The sequence below is a fragment of the Taudactylus pleione genome, unplaced genomic scaffold (assembly GCF_031769625.1).
Source record: "Taudactylus pleione unplaced genomic scaffold, aTauple2 ptg000479l, whole genome shotgun sequence".
Taxonomy (NCBI): domain Eukaryota; kingdom Metazoa; phylum Chordata; class Amphibia; order Anura; family Myobatrachidae; genus Taudactylus; species Taudactylus pleione.
The window spans coordinates 1,396,117-1,404,564 of record NW_028284881.1 but is presented as its reverse complement, the minus strand read 5'-3'; the positions used below and the strand labels follow the sequence as shown (position 1 = coordinate 1,404,564).

Here is an 8,448-nt window from a genome sequence, read left to right as displayed (position 1 = left end):
GGCGTATTCCACCATGTCGAACACCGACACCATGGAGCCCAGTAACCTCATCGCCGAGTGTAAGGACACCCGGCGGCTGTGCAGACAACTGCGCACCCTTGACTGTAAAGCAGAGATCTTGTCCTCCGTCACGAAGATCCTTTGCTGTCCCGAGTCCAATAAGGCTCCAAGATGCAGAATCCTCCGAGACGGGATTAGAGTGGACTTCTGCCAGTTAATTAGCCAGCCGTGCCGTTGCAGCAGTGCAATGGTCAGGTCCAAGTGGTGTAACAGGAGCTCTGGAGATCCTGCCACCAATAACAGGTCGTCCAAGTACGGCAACATGCGGACTCCTTGCAGCCGCAGAGAAGCCGCCATGACCGCCATAGCGTCCTGTATGTCCAATGACACCATGTAGTCCCCAGGTTCCAGCGCCAGAATGATGGACCGTAGGGTCTCCATCCGAAACTTCGGGACCCGCAAAGACTTGTTGAGTGCTTTGAGGTTGAGAATCGGACGATATGACCCATTGGGTTTCTGTACCAAAAATAGATTTGAATAGAAACCCTGGCCCCTCTGGGAGAATGGAACAGGCACTATAACTCCAGCCTGGAGCATAGTGTGCAATACCTTCCGCAGCTCCGTAGCCTTGTTCCGGTCTGATGGTAGACCCGTGGTGAAGAATCGAGCCGGGGGTCTGTGCCGGAAGGAGAGGGCGTACCCGTGAGAGACCACCTCCAGAACCCAAGTGTCTGTCGTAGTGAACGACCAACACCGGGAGAACTGCAGCAGGCGGCCTCCCACCCTGGGATCCCCCAAGGGGAGACCCGGACCGTCAGGCCGCAGGCTTGTCATCTGGCTTGGGGGCCGGACGTCTGGTACTCCATGCCTGTTTCCGGGGCTTGCCCGATTTCTTAGGGCCAGCCTGTCGAGGAAACGACTGTGGTTTGGGCCTGCCCTGGGCCCTAGATGACCGAAAGGACGATGGTCCAGAACCAGAAGGAGCAGCGGCCGACGGGAGACAAGCAGATTTGGCTGCCGCCAGCGTGGCCACAATCTTATCCAGATCCGGACCGAAGAGAACTTCTCCGGTAAACGGCAACGCTTCCAGACCTTTCTTGGATCTGCGTCCGCCTTCCAGGATCGCAGCCACAAGGTGCGACGAGCAGCTACCGCTGCTGAAGAAATTCTAGACACCAGAGTACTAATGTCTAGAGCCGCCTCGTTGATGTAGGTGGCCGAATCACGGAGATTGCCAATCAACTCCGCTTGTTCGGCCGGACAGTCGGATTCAAAAGAAGCCTCTAATGAATCCGCCCAGCGCTCCATCGCTCTGGCAACCCAGCAAATGGCCATAGCCGGCCGTGCTGCCCCCCCTGCAAGGGAATAAGCGGACTTCAGGCAGATTTCTACCTTGCGGTCCGTAGCATCCTTAAGGGAGGACATGGATGGCATCGGCAATGTGGCACTACGGACAAGACGGGTCACGTGAGAATCCACCTGTGGAGGGGATTCACACTTAGCAAAATAATTATCCGCGAACGGATAAGCCACCGCCAGGCGTCTCTGCGGCTGGTATCTTTTGCCAGGTTGTTTCCACGCCTCCTCTAAATGGTCCACCAACTGACCCGAAAGAGGAAAGACTGTGGCATCGCCCTTCACATCTTTGAAAAAGGCATACTTAGATTTAGCCGCTGGGGGAACTTCGTCCTCAATCACCAAGGCTGTGCGGACCGCCCGAATAAGTCCAGGAATATATACTTTGGACTTAGCATCAGCGTCCTTAGTATGGAAAGGTTCCTGATCGTAAGGATCCAGAATCTCCCCATCATCAGACGTCCCTTCGTCATCCTCATAAGGAGCGGACAGAGACGCCACCGGCCTTTTATGAGGCCGCATCACAGACTCCCCTTGCAATACATCCAACAAGTGCTGTAATGAACTCGTCAGGGAGTTAACCCACGCTGGCTCCTGAGAACCCGGGAGCGGGGAAATAGGGAGACTGTGGGGTACCACCAATTGTCGTGGGAACCCCTGCATGGGTGACGACACCACAGACTGCTGGGACAAACCCATCGGAGTAAACGCAGGCTGCGGAGCTAACTGGCCCACTAAAGCTGTTAACGCCTGAGCGAAACAAGCCCAGGGCGGCTCCTGTACCGGTGCTGTAACCGTAATAGGCCGCGCCATGGACAACACTGCCGGCAAAGGCCCTCCGCGCTACCCTCCCCCTCCGCTAACGGTACTTTGCACGTGGTACACTGTAGCCGGAGGGGAAAATCACTTTCAGACATGATGGCACCACGTATGTGACCTCTCTCACCAATTAAGTATTAAATAGGCGAGAGACCACCCTGCAGCACCGCACCGCAAGGGCTTTAGCAGAAAGAACAGGGACAGTAATAAAGCTGACAGTTTAGTGAAGAATAGTTACAGGCAGCGCTAGCACAGTCACATACAATGCAGAGAAATAACAATTCCTGCACTAACAGCGCTGATCACTCAACTACACAGACACAGGGCCTGGTAGGACACAGCGCTGCATACACAGACCTGAGCCACAGCGGAGGAGAGGTATGCGGGGGGACCCAGACCACGATGCTTCCTTCCAGACTTCCAGCAGCGTTCACCATGCGTTGCAGAGAAGATGGCCGCCGAGGAGCAGAGAGAAGCTGGCCTGGGGGAGGAGCGCTGACACAGGACCAGTCAGCACAGTGCAGAGAGGGCTGTGTGCAGCGGGGGAGGCGCCGGCTGTGAGACAGGGAAGGCGCGCTCCCCTGGCATGCATTTAACCCCTGGGACGCCGCAGCGCTACCGCTCTGCTGCGGTCCGCTGTCCCAGGGGGTAGTGGAAGCGCAGGTTGGTCGCCTGGCTCCACGCTGCAGCCAGTCCCCAGGGAGCCCCCTGCCTGGGGACTTAGGACCATGTGATCAGCGGGGACCCACCGCGGGACCCCGCTGCTTACCTCTGTCCCCCTTGAATCCGGCCATGGTCCGGAGCATCTGGGGTCACCGCTAGCTGTGACCCCAGACGCCCACCAGCATCCCCGGATCAGTACCGGCGTTCTGGTACCGGCGGGGTGTAGGGAAGACAGCATGGACGTCAGGACTGACTGTCCATGCTGTTCATCCAGTTGTGCAGCCACAGCTGCATGAAGAATAAGCTTCAGGGGCTCTTCTAGCCCCCACTCCAACAGGTGCACCCGACTCCGGCCGGGCACCAAACTAAACTGAGGTGCCTTGGCCTGGGGGCGGGGTATAGGAGGGGGACCTAGTGCATCCTGGGAGGCTGAAAGCTTAACTCTTTGGTGCCCTGCGACTGACGTCACACCTATACCCCAAGGTATCCTGTGGATACCCTATGGACCCTGAAGTAGAAATATCAGTGCACATCAAGCAGTCACGCAGCAAGTACGGCAGGTCTGACCAGCCACAAAAACACTGCAGCTCTCCTCACATTCAGAGAGGTCTCATGCTGCGAATGCAATCGCTAATTTATGCACGCCCTTGAAATGGTCAGACATACCTGTGTTTACTTAAGCCCCATGTTACAAACGCTGACCACGACATTCACTTTGCGAATGGATCCCCTGTGCATACATAATCCCGACGCATGCAGAGTGCGACTTGCACGCATGCACAATACTATCACTCGAACTGCGTAAACATCGGCATTGCGTCTGCTGCTTAAACAGTCCCAAAGAGCGGAGCTGCATTCTTTTTATCAGCACTGATAGTCTAATCTTACGTGCAGTGAGAGATTAGATTAGACAGTCTAAAATCAACTGGCAGCTGTGTCACGTATAGAGATTGGAGCTCAATAAACTTATCTATACTGACAGCTACTCAGTGGTTCCCAAATTATTATTTTTTTTCATGGCACCCCTGTGCCAAAAGTTTGTTATTGAAAATTTTAGAAAACAATGATTAACTAAATTGTACTTACCTGTCATCCTTGGGGTCATAGTGTTCACTGTAGGATTTTTTTAGGGTAGGGTGCAGACTACCGAGTAGGGCACATTTTTCAGTCGGGAGGGCACATTTTAAGTGACAAAGGTAACGTTTTGTACATAATGCTTAAACAGAAAGTGTTGACATACCAAATTATATACAAAGACACCCGGATGCTTATTCTTTCAATCCTTTTGTTTTTAATGCTCACTGATTTTAAAGCACACATGTTTTTGAAAGTGAAGACTTGCATACAATAATAAAAGTATATAATTTAGAGATTTAAATTACCAATGTAGTTTTACTTACTGTACCACTAACAATTTTCTTCAAAATAAAGCAATAGCACCATCTCCATGTAGTTTGTGCTGCTCATCTAATGTCCTACAGTATGTTGCAGCATGGGATCTGTAGTGCAGAGGAAGTGATAGCTGTTTATCACAGAAGGGTCCAACTCTTTATCCAGGGTCAGCTGGATGTGTCCGTGTCACTGGCATTATTTCCCTTGTAGGGGCAACGCAAAAGCTGAAAAAGAGAATCATACATTAACTCAATGCATATTACCAGAGTCCTTTTGTACTCGATTCACAGTTCCTCAAAGCACAGCTTATTCTTTTGAGAAGATCTTGATCTTTTTTGTTCATAATTCTTTCACATAAAATGAAGGTGTGCTTTGAAGAACCAAGAAGCAAGTTCAAAAAGGACTCTGATAACATGATTTCAGGACATATTTAGGGCCATACATCCTCCATCTAGCAATTTCCCCCCACTTTAGTCTCAATACTCACCAGTGTAAACATGAAAATGGCAGTCTCCACAGGCTGGGCTCCTTGTAGCTTGGGTGGGTCAGGTCAGATGCACTGTGTTCGCTTTTAGCAGGAAATCTAGATTTCAGGTGTTTCTGGTGATATAGTGTGGTGGGTGGTCAGCGTTGACTGGGTAGAAGAAAAGATTCTTCTTTTTTTTTTTTTCATCCAGTTCCTCACAGCCTCTTTCAAGTTTACCTTGCCATTCAGCTTTATGGCTAATAAACTGTTCACATTTTCCACCTTGAGACGATTTCTGTGTTCAGTTAAGATCAACTTCACTTGTGAAAAAGTCCTTTCTATTTCTGCAGTTGAGAGTGGAAGAACACAGCCAATTCCAAGAAGATTCTGGATGTGAGGAAATGCTACTCCAACTGTGTCTTCAGATTTTTCCAAAGTATTGTACAGGTTGACCATGGATAATCTTTCTTCATCAGAAGTGTCGTCTTCATTTTCCAGGAACACAGACTTAAAATCTTCCCATTCTGATAATAAAAGGTCTTCATCCAAGTGATAAAATTCTGCAAGCTGTGCCATCTCAGCCACAACATAAAAACCAACACCTTCTCCAGTATTAAGATGTCTCATATCTAAGACACTTAACAAATTAAGTGTAGAAACATTCTGCCTCCTCTCAGAAATATTTTCAACCAAGAGATCTATGAAACATCTTGCATGCTCCTCAAAATTACAGTTAGGTGCCGATATAGGAGCCTCAATTCCAATTTTTCTTGCATTATTTTCAAGGTTCCGACAAAACTGACCCCCAGGCTTCCGTTTTAAATTTTTTAAAGCAGCAAGTGTAGTGGAAACATTGCTATGTATGGTAACTAGATCGACATTTCGTCTTTCAAAAATCAACACAAGTTTAGAAAGTAGGCTCAGGACGTCACACAGGAAATTAATAAGTTGAAAAAAATCAAAATGTTTTAAATGTTTCAGAAGTCCTTCTGCATTTGGACCATTCAAAACCGTTGCAGTCTTTGACTGTCCACTTACAACCGCATTTTCTAAATCCACAATGATAGATTGATAATTAATTCGTATTGAATTAATTGCATTTTCATCTGATAGCCATCTTGTGTGGCTCGCCTTTTTTATTTTGGTACCTTTGCATTTACTAAATACTTTTTGTATTTCAGCCAAGCTACTGCTTCTGACAGAGCTGTATTTGTAATATTTGTAAATGCTGGTTAATACCTCGTCCATTTTGACAAATGGTTCCAAAGACTCAAAGGTATTCTTAGTTGCAAGAGCTAAACGGTGGTTATGACAATGGATTGAAATAACCTTATCATTTTTGGTCTTTATTTTGGCAGCTACACCATCACGTTTACCAACCATTGAACTGCCGCCATAACTTCAAAATCCAACTAATTTCTCATACCCTCCACATTCTTCTACAGTCTGTGAAAGAGCATTGAAAATAGTTTCAGATTTTCCATCTGGAATTTCAGTATCGCAAATAAAGGACACTGTAACTTCTCCGTCTTTAATATATTTTGCAGCAGTAGCCAAGTGCTTTCTGTTGCTGACGTCTGTGGTTTCATCAATCATTATTGAATAGGATGGACTCTTCTGTAAAGACAGCATAACTTGCTGTTTTTGAACACTGGCCATTGAGTTAACAAATTCATTAACTGTTTGGTAGCTTGTGTATAATGCATTTTTAGCTTTTTTAAGGGGAGCTAAAACAGGAGATTTTAACTCTTCAATGCAAAAATCAATAAATGGTTTAAAAATAGTTGTATGTTATTATTATTATTTATTATTATTACCAGTTATTTATATAGCGCACTCATATTCCGCAGCGCTTTACAGAGAGAATATTTGACCATTCACATCAGTCCCTGCCCCAGTGGAGCTTACAATCTATATGCCCTACCACATGCGCACACATACATACACACAGGTTAATTTGTGTTGATAGCCAATCAACCTACCAGTATATTTTTGGAGTGTGGGAGGAAACCGGAGTACCCGGAGGAAACCCACGCAAGCACAGGGAGAATATACAAACTCCACACAGTTAGGGCCATGGTAGGAATTGAACCCATGACCTCATTGCTGTGAGGCAGTAACGCTAACCATTACACCGTCTGTGCTGCCCTATGTGGTATATTATGTTCAATAAGAAACTCCAGACACTTCATAGCATATTCAACAGCTTTAAATTCTTCAGACTCTGGTCTATTTTTTCGGTTCTGTGAGGCTTCTGCACTTAAAGGGATCATTTCTGTTTGCATTGCCACTTTTTGCATTTCAGAAACAGAGTGCCCCTTGATTTTGTCAAGCCTTACTGTGCACATACCATTATTCATCCATGTAGATTTATTGTATTTGTTATCATTACTTTGGTGTTTGGAGCACAGTTGGCAAAATATTACTCTCTCTCCGTCACCATTTTTTTTACAAAGAAGCCATGGGAATGTTTTTTTAAATTTTTTTTGGTATCCAACTTAATGTTTTTTTTTTTTTTTTTAGAAGTGCTGTCCACAAGGTCATTTATTGTGTCTGTGTCATCACTAAAAGAGCACCGTTCTTCTAATAGCTCAACCAGAGAGTCGTTCTCTAAATTCTGTACACAGTTGGCCAATAAAACTGTGGATTGAGAAGGCACATCTGGATCTATATTATCCTCATTTTCATTGATTTCACATGAAATCAATATTGGATCATTCAGATTGATATTTGTGTTTACTGTGGTCAATGAATTTGATGTGGAAATGATTTCATCATCTGCGTTTGCAGAGGTGCTGGGTACAGGATCATTTGTTTTCTGTAATTAATATATATATTAATGATGATTACTTATTTTCTGATTTCAGCATGAAATCATTTACAGAGCTTTTAAAATATAGTAAGTTTAGTAGTGTCGAAAATCTGTGTTCTTACCTTTATTCCTGAAAACATCACTTATTTTCAAACATTTCCGTCCTATTTCATTGTTTTTTTTTTGATGTTCCTTAAGTTTTCTTTTAACAGTAGGCATGTTTTCTACTGTAAAGGAGATGGGGAAGAGAGTTTTAGGATACACCCTGACCACTAACCCTGAGAACAACTGACCACTGACACAGTACACGCCTGGTACTCACCTTAGACGAGTTGAGGAGACTGCGTGGAGCCCAGCTGTGGAGAGAAGTAGTTGGAGCCAGGAGCCGCTGCTTTGGATCTTATGGTGTGAAGCACGAGGAGCGCCAGGAGGTCAGATGTAATTCTCACATTCAGAAACTTGTATGCAGAAACGCCTGCGTACTTTTTCTCTCAACAGGATTATGTGAAAGGATTGTTTCACAATTAACAATTTTAAAAATGTTTCCTACAAAAAAAAAAAAAAAGGATTAATTTTAAAATAAACAAATGAGAATTTATTTTGTCTGATTAAAAGAGGATTATGGCCAGGTGTTCCAATTATAACATACAGAAGTTTTGAACATAATCATTATTGGCCCACAATTCATAAATCATTCATGACTAAACAAGGTGCAAAAAAAGAAGAGAAATTTATAAAACTAGTTATGTCATAATTTTTCATGCTGTCTTGACTTAACAGTTGATCAAATCATTAATAGCATGATGTATCGATCATCAAATAATTTGGCGAGCATGGATGATGTAATGGTTAACATTACATATTAATTCACTGCACAGTTTTGGAATATTGGCCCTAATGTCTGGAGTTTATATAAACTGGCACTACGGTTTGGCCTCCA

The 8,448-nt window shown here is 45.3% G+C and overlaps 1 pseudogene; it reads right to left on the bottom strand.

Moving 5' to 3' along the window:
- Positions 1–4,813: 4,813 nt before the first annotated feature.
- Positions 4,814–7,727, bottom strand: LOC148502887 (zinc finger protein 862-like; annotated as a pseudogene).
- Between the last annotated feature and the right edge of the window lie 721 nt (positions 7,728–8,448).